General features: G+C 50.0%; 1 long non-coding RNA gene across 1 annotated transcript in view; it reads right to left on the reverse strand.

Annotated features, from left to right (window-relative positions):
* Window positions 1-1343: 1343 nt before the first annotated feature.
* The window catches only part of LOC135182726 (uncharacterized), a 93286-nt gene continuing 70272 nt past the window's right edge, over window positions 1344-24357 (reverse strand). Inside the window, exon 5 of the long non-coding RNA XR_010305295.1 lies at window positions 1344-1453. This is a non-coding gene — a long non-coding RNA (uncharacterized LOC135182726). The remainder of the gene's footprint in view (window positions 1454-24357) is intronic.

The following is a 24357-nucleotide window of genomic DNA, read 5'->3' on the forward strand; positions in this document are numbered from 1 at the left end:
ATGTTTTGGTAACAGAACTAGATAACGGGCAGTAGAATTAAAAACATGGTGTCAACTTCTCTCACAGTTACGCTGAGAACTCTGGGAAGAAGAAAGACTTTTTCTCCATTTTGTTTCTTCACTCTTGCTTTTGCCTTAGACCTGGTCACATCTCATTAACCCTGCTCCTACTAACCTTGCTCCCTAACCTCTTGGCTGCACCTCTTTTCTTCCTGAGAACTGGGGTAAGGTTGAGAGGGCCGGGGGGAGGTGTTGGGGTGGTTTGAGAGCCCCTCCTGGGGACTCAGGTTTCTGGGAGGGGAGTTGTGCTTTTATATTGTTTATCCTTTTGTATATTTCTGTATATAATTGTATATAACTGTATATATTGTAAATAGCTGCTTGTAAATTCTGCTAGCTGTAAATAAATTGCTTCATCTATATTCCCAGGGTCCGTCTGAGTTAGCTGGGGCAAATTCAAAAGTGTGGGGGGGCGGGGTAACCCCCAAACCATCACAGTGCTGATATACAGGAAGATGCTCAGAGGGCTGCAGCAGCTCTGCTGTGAGAACAGACTGAAAGAGTTGGGGCTGCTCAGCCTGCAGAAGAGGAGGCTCCCAGGTGACCTTCTTGTGGCCTTCCAGGATCTGAAGGGGCCAACAAAAAAGCTGGGGAGGAACTTTTTATGCTATCAGGGAGTGACAGGACTGGGGGGAATGGAGCAAAGCTGGAGATGGGGAGAGTCAGAGTGGAAGTGAGGAGGAAGTTGTTCAGCATGAGAGTGGTGAGAGGCTAGAATGGGTTGCCCAGGGAGGTGGTTGAGGCCCCATGGCTGGAGGTGTTTAAGGCCAGGCTGGATGAGGCTGTGTGCAGCCTGCTCTAGGGTAGGGTGTCCCTGGGCATGGCAGGGGGTTGGAACTGGCTGATCCTTGTGGTCCCTTCCAACCCTGCCTGATTCTATGATTCTATAATGATCCCAAGTTATCCCATGTTATCTCCTCCATGGCTCAGCTGGTGTGAGACTTCTGCCTGCAGTAGAGCAAGAAGACTTCTTGGGATCCTGCTGAGGCTAAGGTGCTCAAGAAGAAAAGCTGGGACCTTGCACAGACTGAGCTGGGCTGGGACCTTGCACAGACTGAGCGCAGTCCTGAGGTTGCCATCCCAGCAAGGTTCACAGCTGCTTCCTGGAACTAAAGCTATTTCCCTGCTGATTCACCACCTTCCAAATTCTGATTCTAAGCCCCTCAGCCTGATGTGTCTTCAGTAGGTGACAATTTCCCTCTGCCTACAAGGCCATACCAACATTGCCTGAGGTCCCTGAGCACGCTGCTGCCTGTCTACTATAGTTGGAATCCTACCTGAAAAGCATCCTGTGCACAAGTAGAAGTTTGGATCTCTGGAGAACAAAACTCCCCTCAAGATATGCCATAGGTTGTTCTTCTGGAAGAAAAAGGAAACATGTCTGAGGTCTCACCTGCAGGAAAAAAAAAAAAGAAATAATAAAGATGTCTGGGACTTTTAATTAGCAATTTAAAAGCCAATGTTCATGCTGGTACTCAGATGAGAAGGGAATGATCAGTATTAAATACAGCTTTAAATAATCCAGGAGGTATGTGGAAGGAAGAGAGGACCTTAGGAAATGGCAGACCTTTACTGTCATGTATCAAAATGACTGAAGAAGAGTCCTTATGCAAAACCCAAAAGGAGGAACCACTTGGAGCACCATCATGAGGCCCAGTTCTGCTCCTGCCTGCTTAGCATCAGCCAAACTGCCAGAAAGGGAATCTGTACCTTCTAGAAAAGTTCAAGGCTCCTCATCTCTCTTTGTGTCTCTGAGTTCAGTAGTCCAGTCCTGCTGTTGGCCATGTTATGAGCAGGATTGGGACAGTACAAAATTAACAGAGAGATGAGCAAGTTTGCAGATGGCACTGAGCTGTGTGGCACAGTTGACTTGCCAGAGGACAGGGATCCATCCAGAGAGACCTGGACAGGCTGGAGAGGTGTGTCCAGGCCAACCTCATGATATTCAACAAGGCCAAGTGTAAGGTCCTGCACCTGGGTCAGCACAATCCCAAGCACAACTCCAGGCTGGGTGGGGAATGGCTGAGAGCAGCCCTGAGGAACAGGACCTGGGGGTCTGGGGTGAGGAAAAGCTCCACAGGAGCCTGCAGTGTGAGTGCAGCCCAGACACAACCCTGTGGTGGGCTGCAGCAAGAGCAGTGTGGGCAGCAGGGCAAGGGAGGGGATTCTGCCCCTTGGCTCTGCTCTCCTCAGACCCCACCTGCAGTCCTGGGGGCAGTTCTGGAGCCCCCAGCACAAGCAGGACATGGAAGTGTTGGAGCCAGTCTATAAGAGGCCACAAAGATGCTGAGAGGGCTGCAGCAGCTCTGCTGTGAGCACAGGCTGAGAGAGTTGGGGCTGTGCAGCCTGGAGAAGAGAAGGCTTCCAGGAGACCTTGGAGTGACCTTCCAGAAACTGAAGGGGGACCTACATGAGGGCTGGGGAGGGACTATTGACAAGGTCTTGTCATGAGAGGACAAGGAGGAATGGGTTAAAAGTGGCAGAGGGGAGATTGAAACTGGATGTCAGGAAGAAGTTGTTTGCAGTGAGGGTGGTGAGACACTGGCACAGGTTGCCCAGGGAGGTTGTGGCTGCTCCCTCCCTGGAGGTGTTCAAGGCAAGGTTGGATGAGGCCTTGAGTGACCTGTTCTAGTGGGAGCTGTCCCTGTCTGTGGAAGGGAGTTGGAACTGGATGATCTTTGAGGTCCCTTCCAACCCAAACCATTCTATGAGTTGCTGCAATTACAGGAGCTGGAAGAGATGCTTGATGTAAGGAGCCAGCCATAGGCATACTCCAGTGGTGTTTCCATCACTAGCCAACCTCTGAAGGCTGTAAATGGGTGTAAGGCTTTGGAATGCTTTAGCCATCTTTAAAGGGCTGTAAGGGTTTTGTCCACTTCAGCTCTCTAAGCCTTTAGTGCCAAATCCTGGTCCCTTGCACATCTCCAACAAAACCAGCAATGGTTTCAGTGGGTGCAGGATTGGGTGCCTGGAGCACTTTAAGTGATTTAAACCACCCTAAATCCTTGAAGCTGCTTAAGTGGTAAGCTACTTGTTCCAGAGTTTTCAGCTTGCAGACCCAGCTGGAAAATAGGCAGCTCCTGGTGGACTTGACTGCAAACACACAGAGGTGCATCTGCTTTAAAGCACACAGGTAATGCCTTGAGCTCTTCATTATCAAGCCCAAAAAGTGTTTTGATGGTAGGAAAAAAACAGAGACTTAGTTCTTTTTCAGATGTGGAAAACCAACAATTCCCAGCAGCTAGCAGGGGAGCTGCTGCTCCCTGAGCTCAGACAGGAGAGATGGTGCTGAAGGCTCTGGCTGCTGGTGATCACCTTGCTGCTAATGCCATTTGTTGCTGTATTTCCAAGCAGCCTTTGTGCCTTCAGGAGCATCAGCAGCTCTTTAATGAGCTTCTGAATGCTGACTGAAAAAGCTCATATTTAGGAAATAAGTCACAAAAAACCCTTTGATAAAGAAGTCCTTTTGCTTCTTTGACCCCATAAGAGGCATCCCTCAAACTGAGGGGCCTGGAAGTTTCCAAGTGAACAAATGTCCTGCAGAGCTCCTCTGGCCTTTGCTTATAGGAGTGGGGAAACAGATGAGGGATGGGGAAACAGATGAGGGATGGGGAAACAGATGAGGGAGACTTCCCCCTCCCCCCCAGTGTAGGTACTTCTGCCTCAGGATGAAGCCTTGCTGTAGGAGGGAGGTTGAGAGGTGAAGCTGCCCTCGCCATCAACGCAGGGGCACCTGTGAGACAGGTATGCTTCTGTTGTAACTAGAACTGTATCTCCAGGGATTGCTTCATTGCTCTCAGCAGCAGCAAGCTCTGACAGAAAGAGCAAAACCCAAAAAGCCAAAATCACTGCTGCTTCAGTGGAATGGGCTGCCCAGGGAGGTGGTGGAGTTGCCGTCCCTGGAGGTGTTGAAGCCAAGCCTGGCTGGGGCACTTAGTGCCATGGTCTGGTTGATTGGCCAGGGCTGGGTGCTAGGTTGGGCTGGATGAGCTTAGAGCTTCTCTTCCAACCTGGCTGATTCTAGAAGTTTGACACTGAGTGCATGGTGGAAGTACCAACTGCCTTGGTGGGCAGTGCCTGTTAGTCTGAGGGCAGCAGTGGCATTTGCAGCTCAGCTCTTTCCACATCCTGGGGAAAGAGACTGCTTCTCCCAGCTGAACTCTACAAGACATGATACCTCCCTCTCCTGGTGCTGGAGGCTTTGAGGGAGCTGCAGCTACTCCTGCTCATCCCTGAAACACACAGGGAAAGGAGAGGGCACAACCTCTCTGAGCAGCCTGCCCCAGTGCTCTGTCACCCTCACAGTAAAGAAGTTTCTCCTTGTGTTGAGGTGTTCCTGTGCATTCCAGCTTGTACCTGTTGTTCCTTGCCCTGTCACTGGGCACTGCCAACAAGAGCCTGGCCCCTTCATCCTGACAGCCACCCCTCAGATAGTTATAGACTTGGATAAGCTCCCCACTCAGCCTTCCCTTCTCCAGACTACACATAAAACTCGAGGAACATTCAACTTAAAGACTCAGAATCTAAATCCCATAATAACAATCATCTACATGCCTCCAAGCCCCGTGTGGAAAAGTGCTCAGGAGGTGCCTCTGCACATGTAAACCTCTCATCCTGGGTGGCTTTTGGAACTGAAAATTGAATGCACTGGAAAGCAGCAATCCTCTGGGTGTTGGATGTAATCTCCTGGATGCTGTCCTTTGCTCTGGTAAAGGGTAAATAAAAATAAGCTCTTCTGCAGAGCAAGATATCTGAAGCACAGCCCTAAAACCTCCACTGCAAACAATGCCTGGGAGAATTTGAATTATGCATGTGTGGAGGGAGGAGTAGGAAGAGTGGAGCAAAGAACAGGAGCTGCAGAAGGTCCTGCCTGCTGCTGTACAAATCACACAGGCTCACAGGATGTCAGGGGTTGGAAGGGACCCAAAGAGATCATTGAGTTCAACGCCCCCCTGCCAGAGCAAAGTCACAGCACCATGCAGGCTGGCAAAGCCCCTCAGGATCTCCAAGTCCAGCCTAGAGCCCTCCTCTACAAGAGTCACCTTAAACCATAGCCCTAAGCACCACAGCCAAACCACCCTTAAACACATCCAGGCTGGCTGACTGCACCACCTCCCTGGGCAGCTCATTCCACTCCCTGACCGCTCTCTCTGTGAAAAACTTTTTCCTAGTGTCCAATCAAAACATTCCCAGCCTCAGCCTGAGGCCATTCCCCAAAGCAGAGGAAGAGAGACCTGAGTGACACATCTGGGACCACAGACACTTTTCATTCCCAGGAGTGACTGCAAAAGCAGCCTTTTGTGAAGAGGAGTTAATTTAATTAACCTTGAAACAATCAGAAAGAGACTAAAAACCACTGCCAGCTACACTGCTTTTAAATAAGAAGAAACACTAAATAGTTCTGTAGATCTGAATGGGCCAAGATTTAGCATCCTTTATGGACCCATCTGCCTAAAGGCCTGGGATCTTATCTGATCATTGCCATGGCAACAGCTCAGGGATTAGAAGAGGGTGAATGTTTAGGAATAGTTGCTGGAATTTCATGGAAGATGATGAACTGAGGATTACTTCCCTACCTACGTGTTACCATGGAAATGCACACTTACAGATTGCATAGGATTTCAACCACCACCACCACCCTCAGCAGAAATTTGGGCTGCTTTTCTGAAAAACCTCAGCAGAATCACAGAAGCACACAAACTTCCAGCTTGGCAAAGCCCCTCAGCATCACCAAGCCTGACCTAGAACCCTTCTCGTTGAGATTCACCTTAGAAGGAGAGTACACCTCCCTTGTTAGGCACCTTTCTGCTCCACTGAGCACATGGATGGTGTAGAACTAGACCTGTGTGCTCCACTGAGCACATGGATGGTGTAGAACTAGACCTGTGTGCTCCACTGAGCTTGTGGATGGTGTAGAACTAGACCTGTGTGCTCCACTGAGCTTGTGGATGGTGTAGAACTAGACCTGTGTGCTCCACTGAGCTTGTGGATGGTGTAGAACTAGACCTGTGTGCTCCACTGAGCTTGTGGATGGTGTAGAACTAGACCTGTGTGCTCCACTGAGCTTGTGGATGGTGTAGAACTAGACCTGTGTGCTCCACTGAGCACATGGATGGTGTAGAACTAGACCTGTGTGCTCCACTGAGCACATGGATGGTGTAGAACTAGACCTGTGTGCTCCACTGAGCTTGTGGATGGTGTAGAACTAGACCTGTGTGCTCCACTGAGTGCATGGATGGTGTGGAACTAGACCTGTGCAAGGGGGAAGAGTCGTTTTGGACCTAATTGTCTCTCTTCACAGAATCACAGAGCACTAAGGATTGGAATGGACCACCTAAGATCACAGCACCATAGGATGTTAGGGGCTGGAAGGGACCTTCATGGATCACCCAGTCCAACCCCTTTGGCAGAGCAGGACCACAGAATCCATCTCAGGTCACTCTTCCAGACAGAGGCTGAAAATCTCCAGAGAAGGAGACTCCACAACCTCCCTTAGGACCCTCCAGTGGAACAGCCTTCCCCTCTACTCTGCACTGGTGACACCTCACCTGGAGTACTGCATCCAGTTCTGGAGCCACTGTTACAAGAGGAATATGGATATGCTGGAAAGTGTCCAGAGAAGGGCCACGAGGATGAGCAGAGGGCTGGAGCTGCTCTACTATGAGGAGAGACCGAGGGAGTAGGGGCTGTTCAGTCTGGAGAGGATGTTCCAGTGCTCCATGACCCTTAAAGAAGTTCTTCCTCACATTGAGGTAGAACTTCCCATGCTGTAGCTTATACCCATTACCCCTTGTCCTATCACAGGGTGCAACTGAGAAGAGTTTATCCCCTCCCTCTTGACCCCCAGCACTCAGATATTGATAAACATTGATTGGATCCCCTCTCAGTCAACTTTCAAACAGCTCCAGGTCCCTCAGCTTCTCCTCATCAGGCAGTGCTCCAGCTCCTTCACCCAGTCCAACCCTCCCTGCCAGAGCAGGATCACCTGGGGTAGGTCACACAAGAACACCTCCAGGTAACTTTGGAAACTCTCCAGAGGAGATCCCACAACCTCTCTGAACAGGCACCATTAGCAGCAAACCTCCCAGATGAAAACCAGGCAGGAAAAAGGGTTAAAAACCCATGAGTGTACTTCATGCATAGCAAAGCCACTAATCAACCCCCCAAAAATCCCTCTCACTGGATGTATATTTAATGGAATTTGAGGCATGGATGAATGGCTTTATGAAATACCACATCCTGACTTGATGACTTGAAAGACCCTTTTCAGACTTGCAAATCTAAGGTAATTTTAAAGACAGTTTTCATTGCTCTAGCAAAATTCTCAGTTTAAGTCTGAACTAAATCCACAGCCTGGGTTTGGGTAAATTGCTCATAGAATATTCCACATTGCAGTAACCTGCTATGCCCTACACCCCCACCCAGGGCTTAAGTAAGACTTGAGACTAATTCTTAGCAAAGATTTATAAAAATAAACACTTTCCCTCTTTGATGCCCAGGGGAAAAGGCAGCAGAAAAATAGTTCCCTCCCCTTCCCTATACATAAACCATGACAATTCAGTAGGTCAGATAAAGCACTGCTGGAAATGTCTTTTATCAGAGACACTCTTGGGCAGAGCCCAGGGAAGCATCTCACCACACAAAGAACTGCAAATACCACAACATCAAATAGAATCATAGAATCAAGCAGGTTGGAAGAGAGCTCCAAGCTCAGCCAGTCCAACCTAGCACCCAGCCCTATCCAGTCAACCAGACCATGGCACTAAGTGCCCCAGCCAGGCTTGGCTGCAACACCTCCAGGCACAGAGACTCCACCACCTGCCTGGGCAGCCCATTCCAATGCCAATCACTCTCTCTGACAACAACTTGTTCCTCACATCCGGCCTAGACCTCCCCTGGCACAGCTTGAGACTCTGTCCCCTTGACCTGTTGCTGCTTGCCTGGCAGAAGAGCCCAACCCCACCTGGCTACAGCCTCCCTTCAGGGAGTTGTAGACAGCAATGAGCTCTGCCCTAAGCCTCCTGTGCTGCAGGCTGCACACCCCCAGCTCCCTCAGCCTCTCCTCACAGGGCTGTGCTCCAGGCCCCTCCCCAGCCTTGCTGCCCTTCTCCAAACACCTTCCAGCACCTCAACATCTCTCTGCAATTCAGGAGCCCACAACTGGACACAGCACTCAAGGTGTAGCCTCACCAGTGCTGAGCACAGGGGCAGAAGAACCTCCCTTGTCCTGCTGCCCACACTGCTCCTGAGCCAGCCCAGGATGCCATTGGCTCTGCTGCCCACCTGGGCACTGCTGCCTCCTCTGCAGCTCCTCTCTGCCAGCACCCCCAGCTCCCTCTCTGCCTGGCTGCTCTCAGCCACTCTGGCCCCAGCCTGTAGTGCTGCTTGGGGTTGTTGTGGCCAAAGTGCAGAACCCTGCACTTGGCCTTGTTAAATCTCATCCCATTGGCCTCTGCCCACCCATCCAGCCTGGCCAGGTCCCTCTGCAGGGGGAATGACATAATAACTCAAAGAAAAAGATTGTAGCTGAGCTGTGAGTTTCCATCTAAAGGCCTCAGTGCACCTCTCAAACAAACAAACAAAACAAAGCAAAACAAAAGGGAGGATTTGAAGCATCTCGGGAAAGAAATATTAGTGCCAGTTTGTAAATCAGGAACCTGAGTCCAGAGAAGCTACCCTGAGGTTCAGCAGCCTGGATGAGGACGTGGGGCTAGTCTGGCATTATGCAAAACCTGAGTGGGATTTGCTGGTTGCAAGGCTTCAGTGGGGGATGAGCTCTGCAAAGACGCATGTGATAGCGAGGCAGATGTAAGAATCTCCTTGGAGGAGAAGCAAAGGTGTCCTCTCAGGAGCTGTGTGGCTGAGACAGCTCCAAAACAAATTCATCAGCAGTGACAGCAACATCAGTGACAATGCTGCATTTAGGCTGGCATCCTCTCTCTCTAAAGCTAGGCAGAGTGAAGTTTCTCAAAGCAAGACCAACTTCTGGTCACCCAGCCAACATCTGTTCACTGACTTTGCTGTTTCTTGGCCCTTTATAGATCCTGGGTTTGCTGCAGGTACACTGTGAGGATGTCAACAGCCTGTGCTGGATGTCTCAGTGACCTGAGAAAGAGGTGGGAGGAGAAAACAGGCTTACCCACAGAAGGAAGAAGCTCACAGCCTCTGCACAGACACTCATGCTACATTTTTGGTGTTAGGAAACAGTCTAAACCCAAGGACATAGTGATTCTGAGGGTGCATTGCCCACTTGACCTTTCCACCACAGGGAAAAGTGCTCCATTCGTTCAGCCATCATTTTGGAAGTCATCCTTCCTCTCTGCTCCACACTGGTGAGATCCCACCTGGAGTACTGAGTCCAGTTCTGGAGCCCCTGCTACAAGAGGGCTATGGATGTGCTGGAAGGTGTCCAGAGAAAGGCCAAGAGGATGAGCAGAGGGCTGGAGCTGCTCTGCTATTAGGAGAGACTGAGGCAATTGGGGCAGTTCAGTCTGGAGAGGAGAAGGCTCCAAGGTGACCTTATTGTGACCTTTCAGTATCTTAAGGGGGCCTGCAGAAAAGCTGGGGAGAGACTTTTTAGGATGTCAAGGAGTGATAGGACTGGGGGGAATGGAACAAAGCTGGAAATGGGGAGATTCAGAGTGCATGTTAGGAAGAAGTTGTTCAGCATGAGAGTGGTGAGAGCCTTGAAAGGGTTGCTGAGGGAGATGGTGGAAGCCTCATGCCTGGAGGTGTTTAAGGCCAGGCTGGATGAAGCTCTGGCCAGCCTGATGTAGTGTGAGGTGTCCCTGCCCATGGCAGGGGGTTGGAACTGGCTGATCCTTGTGGTCCCTTCCAAGCCTGACTGATTCTATGATTCTGTGATCACTGTGTGGATCTCATCTCTCTTTTGCACTGGGGAGGAAGAATTCTCCTTAGTGCAGCACAACATCTTTCTAAACCCACCTAGGTTTTGTGACACGTTTGGGTGTTGGCAAGAAGCCAGCTCAAGGCCTGGCATCCTCCTGGTGGGCTTGCCGATGACTGAAGAAGGCAGCTGGTGCTGGATGAGTGCAGAACTGGCTCTGAAAGTCCCATCTTGTCACGCCTCTCAGCCTGCCAGCAGCTGATCACCCAACCCCCCCCCACAACCTCCCAACAGGAGCTAGCAGCAAAGAAAGGAAAAGCAAAGGCACCTGTGCCAGTCATCATCACCTCAGGGGCACCCAGGCAGTCATGCCCCTGTTGTTTCATCCCCATCCCACTGAGGGCATGTGGCAAGATGCTGGATGCTGAGCAGCTCGCAGAGCACTCTGCTCTCCATCCGGCATCCACTTGAGACCCACCCACACTCTCCTCTCCCCTTACTCATGTGATAGGCTCTCCAATTAACATAGCTGATTAATTAGCCAGATTGTGTGGTGGCATGATTGACAACAGCTTTTTTATCTCCTTTCAAAATGTTCTCTCTTACCACCCTCTTCTTGCAGACTTTTTCCTTCTGAAAGCACCTCTGTATTCTCTCACTTCATTTCTCTTCTCGTGAGAGGTGTCCTTGCCTATGGCAGGGGGGGTTGGAACTGGGTGATCTTTAAGTCCCTTCCAACATAAACCATTCTATGATGTATACTGGGAAAATGAATTCTTGGCTGTGCCCTTCTGGGAAAAGCTGGTGGCAGGTGACCCTGCCTGCCTGGAAGCCCTGCTTGGAAGCTCTGCTTGGAAGCCCTGCTTGGAAGCTCTGCCTGGAAGCCCTGCTTGGAAGCTCTGCCTGGAAGCCCTGCCTGGAAGCCTTGCTTCCCCTCAGCTGTCCTCCTGCAGATTTTCCCATGAGTAATTTAGGAAATACCTGGAGCAGTCAGAGCTGTAAGAGAGCAGTGAGAAGGCCATGGCATCTTCCCAATGGTGAGAAAATCCAAAGTGACTCAGCTGCTTGGAGAACCTCCACCCTTTCCTCCGAGATAAGCTTCACTGCTGGACATCAAACCAGAGACAATGAAGGAGAACAGCCTGGGTGGGGTGTGGTTTCCTCCTCCTTCCCTCTCCCAGCTCTGGGAATAGCATTTGCAAAGGCTGCAAGCCCTTGGCTGGCTTCAGTGCCCCACTTTTGGCTGCTGAGCCATCTCCCCAGCACAGCAGAGCGAGCGTGCTCTCCTGGAGCCCAGCCAGCCCCTGGCACATGCAGCATCCACATGCCACTACCTCCCTCAGTGCAACTGCATGTGCCTGCTCCCAGGAACTGCTGCAAGGCTCCAGGTGTCCAAGGGCAGAGATGCCCCTGCTGATGTGGTTTTGCCTGTGGAAATGGGTGGCTGCCAGGCACCACTGCTGGAGGAAATGGGAGTGAGCTTTAGGACAAGTTACTTGCACACTTTGGAGTTGCCAGCTCTATTTTTGGCTGCTTCAAGTTGGAGCAAGTGCCACAGTGGGGGGAAAAAAAGTACTTATTAAAGCTCAAGCAATAAGATTCTTCAGATTTTCTTAGCAGCTCGTTGACAGCTTTTAGCTGCTGAAGTTTAAATATTGCAGGGCAATAAAAAGGCTATTTTAGAGGCTGCTGGGGGGCAGCCAACAGCCTGAGTAGCCTTTTCTGCCAGTCCTGCACAGATGAAATGCTTGGAACTTTCCACACACAAGGAACTAAAAGGATTTCAATTACCTAAGGCATTAGCTTTGTAATTACCAACACAAAAGAGACCAACCTTAGCAACCAGGATGCTTCTCTGTTAAGAACAGGTGTTTGGGACCAACCTAAACCTGATATCTAAAGCAAAGACAAAGATTTTGGGCAAGGTCTTTTCTCTCTGTGAGCCACTTGTAGCACAGGGACAGTCACCATCTTGCATCTGCCTTCTCTAGAACAAGGAGACACAGCCTCAAGTTGTGCTGGGGGAAGTACAGGCTGGATGTTAGGAGGAAGTTGTTGTCAGAGAGAGTGATTGGCATTGGAATGGGCTGCCCAGGGAGGTTGTGGAGTCACCGTGCCTGGAGGTGTTGAAGCAAAGACTGGATGAGGCACTTAGTGCCATGGTCTGGTTGATTGGCCAGGGCTGGATGCTAGGTTGGACTGGCTGAGCTTGGAGCTCTCTTCCAACCTGGTTGATTCTATGATTTTAAGTAGAGGAGCAGGAGAACTTCTCTCGACCTACTAGCCACAGCCCTTCCAATCCACCCCAGAATGGCATTGCTCTTCCTGGCCACATAAGCACATTGCTGGCTCCTGGTCAACCTCCCACCAACTAGGACCCCCAAATCCTTTTCCCCTTCATTGACTTTCAACTGATGCTGTCAGGCAACCCCCATTACAGGTAAGAGATGGATGCTGTGGGAAGAAGCTGCTCTCCTTCTAGCAACCAGTGCTCTGAGGAGCAACAATTTGGAATTTAAAAGCAATGAATGAGTTTGGTTTATTCCTATGTAGTCATCAGGCCACCATGGCAAGCTTTGTCCCTCAGCACTGAGGGTTCAAATTACCCTGTTCTGAATTTAGGGAGGTGTAATTCTTTGTGTGTCATAACTCCAGGAGCTGGCTCTCATGGAATACCTCAGTGCTCACCATAGAAATGCTGCAGATTGCCAGCTCTGATCAACTCAACCTTAAGAGAAGGCTGAACATAAAAAGCAGACAGGATTTGCTGTTGGAAGAAGACAAGGAGGCATTTGGCAAGGAAAAAAAAACCCCAACAACCTCAAGATTTACTAACTGCAAATTTGCTTTTCAAACACAGACCTTGTACATCCCACTGCAGGTTTCCTCTACTAGTAACACTCCTACAGAGTTTGGATTACTCCTGCAAAACAGTAGCAACACCACAGGCATGGCTCCACAGCCTGCTGTATCCTGAGAGCCTCTGCAGCCATGCAGAGCAGCTTTTGCACTTAGTGATGTTGCCCTACGTGAACAGATGACTATGAAAGGGTCAAGGACACAGCTCGCTACAGTCCAGAGCCTGCACACAGTTGCGCTGTTCACTGCTGAAGGGGGAGGTCACCTTTCAACTAACTCTTCAGTGGAAAGCCCCTGTTCAGTTTCTGGGGAGAGAAGCAGCAGCAAGAGGGGATGTGGGGTTCATCCTAGAGGGGTGTGGGGATCATGCAAGAGGGGATGTGGGGATCATGCAAGAGGGGATGTGGGGATCATTCAAGATACACTGTGGGATTCATGCAAGAGGGGATGTGGGGCCCATCCGAGAGGGGATGTGGGGCCCATCCGAGAGGGGATGTGGGGCCCATCCGAGAGGGGATGTGAGGCCCATCCGAGAGGGGATGTGGGGCCCATCCGAGAGAAGCTGTAGAGCTCATCCGAGAGAAGCTGTAGAGCTCATCCGAGAGAAGCTGTAGAGCTCATCCGAGAGAAGCTGTAGAGCTCATCCAAGAGGGGATGTGGCGTTCATCCTAGAGGGGTGTAGGGATCATGCAAGAGGGGATGTGGGGTTCATCCTAGAGGGGTGTAGGGATCATGCAAGAGGGGATGTGGGGTTCATCCTAGAGGGATGTGGGGATCATGCAAGAGGGGATGTGGGGATCATGCAAGAGGGGATGTGGGGATCATGCAAGAGGGGATGTGGGGATCATCCAAGAGGGGATGTGGGGATCATCCAAGAGGGGATGTGGGGATCATCCAAGAGGGGATGTGGGGATCATCCAAGAGGGGATGAGGGATTCATGCAAGAGAGGATGTGGGGCTCATGCAAAAGAGGATGTGGGGCTCATCCAAAAGAGGCTGTGAGGTTCATCCAAGAGGGGATGTGGGGCCCATCCTAGAGGGGCTGTGGGGCTCATCCTAGAGGGGATGTGAGACTCATCCAAGAGGGGATGTGAGGTTCATCCTAGAGGGGACGTGAGGCTCATGCAAGAAGGGATGTGGGGTTCATCCAAGAGAACTTGTGGGGTTCCTCATACCTCCCAGTGAAGCCAAAACATGCTGCAGTTTGCTTTTCAGTGCTAGAGGAAGACTGAAAAAACAAAGACCTGCAGTGATAAGGGCTTCCACTGAAATGAGTGGCAAAGCCCCTGTTTATTTTAGTGATGCTAGATGAAACCAGGAAACAAGCTGAAAACACTCCCCCCAAAAAAAAACACAACAAAACAAAAAAGAACCCCCCCAAAAAAACCCCAACCCTACTTAAGTCTTGCATTTTTTGGTATCCTTCTAAAATAACCACAGGAAGTAGAAGAAACTTGTCTCAAAGGCAGACTTTTCCTTTTAAAGCCCAGCTTCCTTCCTTAAACAGCTGAGAGAAGTTTCAGCCACGCACCTCTCCGAGCAGAGGCTTTATTTATCCTCCTGTTGTTAGGAAAAGCCCAGCAAGGAGTGCAAGGCCTCTAAAACAGACATCCTGGGGTCAGGCAGGTCAGTCATGGAATACAGCATCTTGGTGCTTTAGGATGCTCATTTAGCCCAGAAAGCAGGATGCAGGATTTAGTCTTTCACACAAGAGGCAAGGACTCTAAGACAACATTCTGGCACAGGAGCCAATTTTAGCCACAGAACCCAGCCCAGGCAGCACATCCTTTGGCTTTGGTGAGGTCACACTTTGAGTACTGTGTTCAGTTTTAGGCACAGCCATACAAGAGAGATGTGGAGGTGCAGGAGCAGGTCTAGATGAGGGCAACAGAGCTGGGGAAGGGCCTGGAGAATAAATATGATGAGAAGCAACTGAGGGAGCTGGTTAGTGTGAGGAAGAGGAGGCTGAGGGAAGACCTCGTTGCTGACTACAGCTACCTGAAGGGACATTGTGGAGAGGCTGCTGCTGGGCTCTGCTCATAAGGAATTGGAGACAGAACAAGGGGGAATGGCCTCAAGCTGATGCTGGGGAGGTTTGGGTTGGACACTGGAGATAGAGCCTCAAACTGAGGCTGGGGAGGTTTGGATTTGACACTGGAGATAAAACGAAGGGGAATGACCTGAAGCTGAGACTGGGGAGGTTTAGATTGGACATGAGGAAAAAGTTTTTCACAGAGAGAGTGGTCAAGAAGTGGAATGAGCTGCCCAGGGAGGTGGTGGAGTCAGCCAGCCTGGATGTGTTTAAGGGTGGTTTGGCTGTGGTGCTCAGGGCTATGGTTTAAGGCGAATTTTGTAGAGCAGGATTCTAGGCTGGACTTGGTGCTCCTGAGGGGCTTTGCCAAATGAGTGTTTCTTTGATTCTGTGATCTTCTTACCTACATGAGGCACATTAAGCACACAACCTGTGTTGCCCAGCTGACCTGTGCTGAGTGTGGCTGCCCAGCAGAGGCAGGCTCCAAATGAAGCATGAGAGTGCAGGAGCTGCAGCACACTACCATTCGCAGCTGGAGGTGTTGAAAGAGCTTCAGACAGACACAGTGAAGGAAAAAAAATCCCATGCTTTTGAAACAGAATGAGGTTTTCAGGTTGTACCAGTCCAAGGGTTTGCAATGGACCTGTTTTACTGTGGGCTTGTGTTTGCTTTGGACCTACTTTGGAGTGGGTTTGTTGGGTATTTTTTTTTCAAGAGTGACAGAGTGTCAGGGGCTGGAAGGGACCTCCAAAGCTCAGCCAGTCAACCCCCCTGCCAAAGCAGGATCTCCTATAACAGATCACACAGGAACACATCCAGGCAGGGTTTGAATAGCTCCAGGGAGTCTCCACAACCCCCCTGGGCAGCCTGTTCCAGGGCTCTGTCACCCTCAGAGGGAAAAAATTCCTCCTCATGTTTAAATTAAACTTCCTATGGCTCAGCTCCCACCCATTGCCCCTTGTCCTGTCCCTGGACATCACCCAGCAGAGCCTGGCTCCAGCCTCCTGCCACTTACCCTGCACACATTGATAACCATTGCTGAGGTCACCTCTCAGTCTCCTCCTCTCCCAGCAGCACAGCCCCAGCTCCCTCAGGCTCTCCTCATAGCAGAGATGTTCTATTCCCTTCAGCATCTCTGTGGCTCTGTGCTGGTCTCTCTCCAGCAGTTCCATGTCCCTCTTGAAGTGGGGGCCCAGAACTTATTGAAGACATTTTTTAATCTCTACTAAGACATTTTCCATTACCAAAGATGACCTTTTTTTTGTACCAGATTTTGGTAAGCAACAGATCTGGGGAGAAAAGTTGATAGCCCTTAGACAGCATCTCACTAGAGCTCAGATGAAGACAGAGAAAACCTCTCACCAGGCATGCAGGATTTCAGCAGTGATTACAAGAGTTTCCCTTTCCTTTTCCAGACAACTAACTCTTTCCTCTCTTTATTGCTTCTGGTGCCAATTCATGCTCCTAGTCAGGCCAGCAGGCATGTCACAGGGGAGCTAGAGATACTCTGAAGGAGCAGGCAGCTGGGGCTAGTGGCTGACTCATATCTCTGCCCTGGGAATCCCCAGCCTTTGTATTTTCTGAGACTTGAGCAAATGTTAATTTCCACAGGCAGGTTAAATTCTCTTTAAGTTAAAAAGGCTGTTAAAGAGCTGATTCCAGGGCTCTAATCCATTGGGAAGTGTGAAACCAAGGAGAATGACACCAAAGAGTGCACTTTCCCATTCTGCAAGGCAATACTGGAACTTTTCTCATCTGATCTCCATTCTTGGGAGCTGCTCAAGCCCTACCAAGTGGTAACAGGCACCACTTTAACTAAGCTGTGATTACAAACACTGTGTGCTGCCATCTGAGTTTATCCTTGCAAATCAAGTAAGAAAAAATGCCCTGGAGAGCTGCAGGAAACCAGAAAAAACTCACATTGTTATTATTGAAGTCATAGGTCTGAGTCTAGAGAGCTGGATTAGGCAGCCCTCTACTCAAAATCATAGAATCACAGAACCAGGCAGGTTGGAAGAGAGCTCCAAGCTCAGACAGCCCAACCTAGCACCCAGCCCTGGCCAAGCAACCAGACCATGGCACTAAGTGCCCCAGCCAGGCTTGGCTTCAACATCTCCAGCCACAGCAACTCCACCACCTCCCTGGGCAGCCCATTCCAATGCCAATCACTCTCTCTGACAACAACTTCCTCCTAACATTCAGTCTAGACCTGCCCTGGCACAACTTGAGGCTGTGTCCCCTTGTTCTGGTGCTGGGTGCCTGGCAGAAGAGCCCAACCCCACCTGGCTACAGCCTCCCTTCAGGGAGCTGTAGACAGCAATGAGCTCTGCCCTGAGCCTCCTCTACTCCAGGCTGCACATCCCTACTCCCTCAGCCTCCCCTCATAGGGTTTGTGGTCCAGGCCCCTCACCAGCTTTGTCACCCTTCTAGGGACACCTTCCAGCACCTCAACATCTGTCTTCAATTGAGGAACCCAGAACTGGACACAGCACTCAAGCTGTGGCCTGAGCAGTGCTGAGCACAGGGGCAGAAGAACCTCCCTTGTCCTGCTGCCCACACTGCTCCTGAGCCAGCCCAGGATGCCACTGGCTCTGCTGCCCACCTGGGCACTGCTGCCTCCTCTTCAGCTCCTCTCTCCCAGCACCCCCAGCTCCCTCTCTGCCTGGCTGTTCTCAGCCACTCTGGCCCCAGCCTGTAGTGCTGCTTGGGGTTGTTGTGGCCAAAGTGTAGAACCCTGCACTTGGCCTTGTTCAATCTCATCCCATTGGCCTCTGCCCACCCATCCAGCCTGGCCAGGTCCCTCTGCAGGGCTCTCCTACCTTCCAAAAGATCCACATCTGCTCCTAGCTTGGTGTCATCTGCAAACTTACTGATGCTGGACTCAATCCCCTCATCCAGCTCATCAATAAAGATGTTGAACAGGACTGGGCCCACGGACAGGAACAGCAAAGAGCAGCCCTCTGAGCTTTCCAGAGCTAGACAAATCTAATGCTAATACAATGATTTGTATCTGTACAATAGTTTGCTTGAGTGCTATCATTGTAACTCCTGTTAACGCTGGGGAGAGAGCTCAAAACTTACTCTTCCCTCTGGCTGGATGGAGAAACTGAGTCATGCAAACTAATCACTCTTGAGCTCTGTATTCAGCAAGGCATTTAATGAGATGCTTAAGCCATTCTCTGTTTCATAAAGCATTTAAGCATGTCCTGTACAGGATATGCCATCAAGTTGTCAGTTGAAGAATGTATTTTCCAAAGCACTGAGCACTTGGGAGCTGCAGTTAAAATAAAAAGAAGTGTGGTCTTTAAGATAAATCTCATCCTTTTCTTTCCAGCCTTGTGTTTTCCCTTGCTGAAGTAAACAGGTGACAGGAGTGGGAAGCTAAGGGAGGTGTTGCTGTTCCAAAGTTTAAGGGGGGGGAAAAAGGGACACCACCCAAACTTGGGCCAAAGAAAGTCTGAAACTGGAGAAAGTCTGCTGTCCATGTGAGCAAAAAGAGCTTTTTTTCTGGTCTGAATGGCAACATGAAGTTGCAGATAAGGAAGATCACAGGGAGGTGTTGAAGAAAAGCCTGCATGAGGCACTTAGTGCCATGGTCTGGTTGATTGGATAGGGCTGGGTGCTAGGTTGGACTGGATGAGCTTGGAGGTCTCTTCCAACCTGGTTCATTCTATGGTTCTATGTTAGGGGTTGGAAGGGACCCAAAGAGATCATTTAGTCTGATTCCCCCACCCCCACCAGAGCATAGATAAGGCTTTAGATCCAGATAGATCACTCCAGCCTCCCCTCATGCTCTCAAGCCCAGCAGAGGGCATTTCAGAAGTCACATCTCATAAGGTCTCAATGAATACCCCACAGAGTGACGGACCTGTATGGAGTAATGATGTTTCTTCTAGGGTGAAGACTCTCCAACTCAGCAGAGCCTCTTCCCTCAAAGAGCACACCACAGAGTGATGGACCTGTAGGGAGTAATGATGTTTCCTCTAAGGTGAAGCCTCTCCAACTCAGCAGAGCCTCTTCCCTCAAAGAGCACACCACAGAGTGATGGACCTGTATGGAGTAATGATGTTTCTTCTAGGGTGAAGACTCTCCAACTCAGCAGAGCCTCTTCCCTCAAAGAGCACACCACAGAGTGATGGACCTGTAGGGAGTAATGATGTTTCCTCTAAGGTGAAGCCTCTCCAACTCAGCAGAGCCTCTTCAAAACAGCCAGGTGGGTGAAAGAGGCCCCAGATTGTATTTGTCACTCTCAAACAAGGCAGTGTTTGCACACTTGGGAGTAAAGTGAAGACAATTAACTTTTCATAGCCTTGAAAAGGATGTTCTGCAGTCATCTGATTGCTTTATCTTTGTTATGTTTTTCCCATTTGTAGAATTATGCAAAAAGCAACTTAGAGAGCCCAGAGGATTCTGGAGGCTCAGTTTAATGGTTTGTAATTGTTTAATTGGCCTGTTAGCTGGCTCCTGCAGGGAGCTGAGCACAGGTACAAGTATATGCTTCATGTCCCTACCCAAACCTGCTAATTGTGAGCTTTTGTGCAAGCAGCATCTTCTAACCTCTCTCAGCAGCACAGCAGTTAGCACTGTTGAGTATTAAAACCACATTAAGCTTCAGCTTAGGAATGCATTGCAGTGCCTGTAGCTTAGAGGGGACATGTCTGTAACTACCTGAGTGGAGGCTGTAGCCAGGTGGAGTTGGGCTCTTCTGCCAGGCAAGCAGCAACAGAACAACGGGGGACAGTCTCAAGCTGTGCCAGGGCAGGTCTAGGCTGGATGTTAGGAGGAAGTTGTTGTCAGAGAGAGTGATTGGCATTGGAATGGGCTGCCCAGGGAGGTGGTGGAGTCGCTGTGGCTGGAGGTGTTCAAGCAAAGCCTGGATGAGGCACTTAGTGCCATGGTCTGGTTGACTGGCTAGGACTGGGTGCTAGGTTGGACTGGCTGAGCTTGGAGCTCTCTCCCAACCTGGTGGATTCTATGATTCTATTCTGCTCCTCACTGCTGAGACCCTGCTTGGAGCACTGCACCCAGCTCTGGAGCCTCTGTTACAAGAGGGCTATGGATGTGCTGGAAGGTGTCCAGAGAAGAGCCACAAGGACAAGCAGAGGGCTGGAGCTGCTCTGCTATGAGGACAGACTGAGGCAGTTGGGGCTGTTCAGTCTGGAGAGGAGAAGGCTCCTAGGTGACCTTATTGTGGCCTTGCAGCATCTTAAGTTGGCTATAGGAAAGCTGGGGAGAGACTTTTTATGCTGTCAGGTAGTGACAGGACTGAGGGGAATGGAACAAAGCTGGAAATGGAGAGATTCAGACTGGATGTTAGGAGGAGGTTGTTCAGCATGAGGGTGGTGAGAGCCTGGCACAGATTGCTGAGGGAGATAGTGGAAGCCTCATCCCTGGAGGTGTTTTAGGGCAGGCTGGATGATGCTCTGGATAGCCTGACCTAGTGTGAGGAGTCCCTGCCCCTGTCCCTGCAGGGTGGTTGGAACTGGATGATGCCTGTGTTCCCTTCCAACCCTGCCTGATTCCGATTCTGCTGTTCTATGATTCTATGGTTCTGCTGCCTGTGAAACAGGGAGCAGAACCCAATTGGAGTGTACCCACTATGAATAAACCTTGATGACAGCTTCTGGGCAGAAAATGCCACTATCAGTGCAGAAAGAAGAGGATTAGCTCAATTACTTCACAAGCTCTGTAGCACAGAAGCAGCACATGGTGATTTAAGAGCTCAGGAGCATGTCTAATCCACCAGTGCAGGTACCCAGTATTTTGGAGATGTGCTCTGACCAATCCAATTCAAAACATACCTGGATAGGGATTTCTTGGGTGTTGGCCAGAAGCTCTATAAAAGAGAAATCTAAGTTCCCCACAGAAGCAGCAAGGAGATCAAGCTGCAAAAGAGAGGCAGGGCTTGCTTCCGAGCTGAGGGTCCAGCTACACTCCCCAAACCATCTTTCCCTCCCCCCTCCCCTGCAAGGATGAATGGAAGGAGGAGATAAAGCAGTGCAAAAAGGCAGCAGGTGTCTGGTGGAGAAAAAGGCCAGAGAAGCTGAGATTATTTCTGCAGCAAAACTAACTGGCTTGGAAAATGAAATATAATGGAAAGTGCCAACTCTGCTCTACTCTCCTCTGGTCATTTCATTTGCCCTTCTTCCTCTCCACAAAATAAAATGAAATGCATACTTTACTGTAAGCTTCTTTACAGTGCAAGCTGCAAGAAGCTGGAGAACCTCCCCAGGGGGAAATGAGCTAAGCAGTGATTGCTTCATCCTTTAATTCCAAAGGCCAGGGACTTCCATTTTCAATTTCCTTTTAGCCAGGGTTTTCCATTATGTCCAGGTTGCTCCTCCACACACTTTAGTGAGTGACAAGTGTGTGCTGGAAAGTGACAGACAGACACCATACCTGTGGCTGGTATCAGAAAGAAGCATCTCAAACCTGCTTTGCAAATGGAAGGTTCTTGATGAGTTTCTGGACTGCCTGATCAGGTTTGCCTCTGTCCTGAGATGCAGCTGGGCATCTGACTGCCAAATGTGATTCAAAACATCAAAAGCACCAAGAGGATCAGAAGAAAACAGATATGGCTGTTGGTTTGTATGAGACTTTATAACCCCCTCACAAACCTCTTACTTCCACAGCTTGGTTAGATTGGACAGGACAAAGGAAGTACATCTTAGGGATACAGGATTCAGTCCCTGAATATTACTTCCACAGCTTGGTTAGACAGAACATAGAGTCAACCAGGTTGGAAGAGACCTCCAAGCTCAGCCAGTCCAACCTAGCACCCAGCCCTGTCCAGTCAACCAGACCATGGCACTAAGTGCCTCATCCAGGCTTTTCTTGAGCAACTCCAGGGATGGTGACTCCACCACCTCCCTGGGCAGCCCATTCCAATGGTAAATCACTCACAGGACAAGGGAAGTACCTCTTAGGGATACATGCTCTGAGGTGACCTTCTTGTGGCCTTCCAGTATCTGAAGGGGCCAACAAAAAAGCTGGGGAGGGACTTTTTATGCTATCAGGGAGTGACAGGTCTATGGGGAATGGAGCAAAGCTGGAGGTGGGGAGAGTCAGAGTGGAAGTGAGGAGGAAGTTGTTCAGTATGAGAGTGGTAAGAGGCTGGAATGGGTTGCCCAGGGAGGTGATTGAGGCCCCATGGCTGGAGGTGTTTCAGGCCAGGCTGGCTGAGGCTGTGTGCAGCCTGCTCTAGGGTAGGGTGTCCCTGGGCATGGCAGGGGGTTGGAACTAGGTGATCCTTGAGATCCTTTCCAATCCTGACTGATTCTATGATTCTAAGCCTGGCTCAGCCCCTCAGCCTGATGTGTCTTCAGTAGGTGACAATTTCCCTCTGCCTACAAGGCCATACCAACACTGCCTGAGGTCCCTGAGCACACTGCTGCCTGTCTACTATAGCTGGGATCCTACCTGAAAAGCATCCTGTGCACAAGTAGAAGTTTGGATCTCTGGAGAACAAATCTCCCCTCAAGATTTGCATTAGGTTGTTCCAACCCTGACTGATTCTATTATTCTAATTCTAAATCCTCCCAAGCATGGCATAAATATGCAGAGGGGAACTCTTAGTCAACATCCCCCCCTAATTAATGACCAAAAATGTTATGTGGCATAGGCTTCATGCAATTACTTGTTAAAAAGAGAAGCTGTAATCACATAATGCTTCCAAGAATGGAAGATCCATTACATCTATTATTTCACATTTAAACAATCATTGAATATGTGAAGAACTAATTGTTGTCATGTACTGAAAACATCTGCAGCCCAAAAAGGACCTTGCAGTCCTTCTTTTGTCTTAACTGGGAGGAACTTAGACTCTCCCTACATGTGAAGTGTTCTTTCGGTTCCCTTTGTTTCCTTTTGGCTTACTCTGTGCTTTAAGGACACGACAACTAAGCAAAGTCTTTTGGACTTGCCTAAAGATTTTCATGCCTTTAAAATCTTTCAGACAGAATACTGAAGAGCCCATGGAAACCCTGAGCTTGTTTCAGCCATCACTAACACGTTTCAGCCTAATGCTCAGTGCTAGCTGAAGAGAGATTAAGAAGCAAGGGCAAAGGAAAGACATCATCAAGCGAACAGGTAGAAATAAGTGCAGCTGCCCAGCTCTGCTCTTCTCCATCTCCCGTGGCTCTGGACCTGTTAGATATAGCTGAAGAGACAAACTTAGCCAGAGCACCACCTGGCTTAGGCTGGATTAATGTCACCAGCAAGCCAGGAACATTTTCCTTCCTGATTTCTCTGAAGGCAGTGAAACCCTGTGAAAACAGGGAGACAGAAAGTGAAGCTGCTCAGTGCCCAAGATCTCTGTGGTTACTTTCAGCCCTCAGTTCTGAGCATCACATTCAGGAGCCAAGCACCAAGAATCTTAGGATCACAGAATCAACAATGTTGGAAGAGACCTCCAAGATCATCTAGCCCAACCTAGCACCCAGTCCTGTCCAATCAACCAGACCATGGCACTAAGTGCCCCAGCCAGGCTTGGCTTCAACACCTCCAGCCACAGCAACTCCACCACCTCCCTGGGCAGCCCATTCCAATGCCAATCACTCTGACAACAACTTCCTCCTAACATCCAGCCTAGACCTCCTCTGGCACAGCTTGAGGCTGTATCCCCTTGTTCTGTTGCTGCTTGCCTGGCAGAAGAGCCCAACCCCACCTGGCTACAGCCTCCCTTCAGCAATGAGCTCTGCCCTGAGCCTCCTCTACTCCAGGCTGCACATCCCTACTCCCTCAGCCTCCCCTCATAGGGTTTGTGTTCCAGGCCCCTCCCCAGCCTTGCTGCCCTTCTCCAAACACCTTCCAGCACCTCAACATCTCTCTTGAACAGAGGAGCCCAGAACTGGACACAGCACTCAAGCGGTGACCTGAGCAGTGCTGAGCACAGGGGCAGAAGAACCTCCCTTGTTCTGCTGCCCACACTGCTCCTGAGCCAGCCCAGGATGCCATTGGCTCTGCTGCCCACCTGGGCACACTGCTGCCTCATCTTCAGCTACTATCTACCAGCAGCCCCAGCTCCCTCCCTGCCTGGCTGCTCTCAGCCACTCTGTCCCCAGCCTGTAGAGCTGCAGCATATAAACCCTGCCATGAGTTTTCAGGGTATAAATCCTGAACAAGATAATACATTTATACCTCATAATACTTCTGTGACTGACCAGAACAGGAACAAAAGGCTGAGACCTACCCTCCATTGCTCTACTAAATCAGAAACGGGTCAGGCCCTCATCAAAATGTTATTCTCCATTAACACAGCACAGGATCTACTCTGCTGTGAGCCCAAGTGGTTCCAAACACTGTGGCATCCCTTTAGTGCCCACTGTCTGTGATGAGCTCTGCAGGCTGTGACCAGGGCCACTGGTAAACCTCAGAGGGAAACGCACTGAGTGAAGCTACATTGGTTTCAGCAGGTGAGAGAGGAGAAAAGAGACAGTATCACAGTATCACCAAGGTTGGAAGAGACCTCATAGATCATTAAGTCCAACCTGTTACCACAGAGCTCAAGGCTAGACCATGGCACCAAGTGCCATGTCCAATCCTGCCTTGACAATCCTTT

The sequence above is a fragment of the Pogoniulus pusillus genome, chromosome 17 (genome assembly GCF_015220805.1).
Source record: "Pogoniulus pusillus isolate bPogPus1 chromosome 17, bPogPus1.pri, whole genome shotgun sequence".
Lineage (NCBI taxonomy): Eukaryota > Metazoa > Chordata > Aves > Piciformes > Lybiidae > Pogoniulus > Pogoniulus pusillus.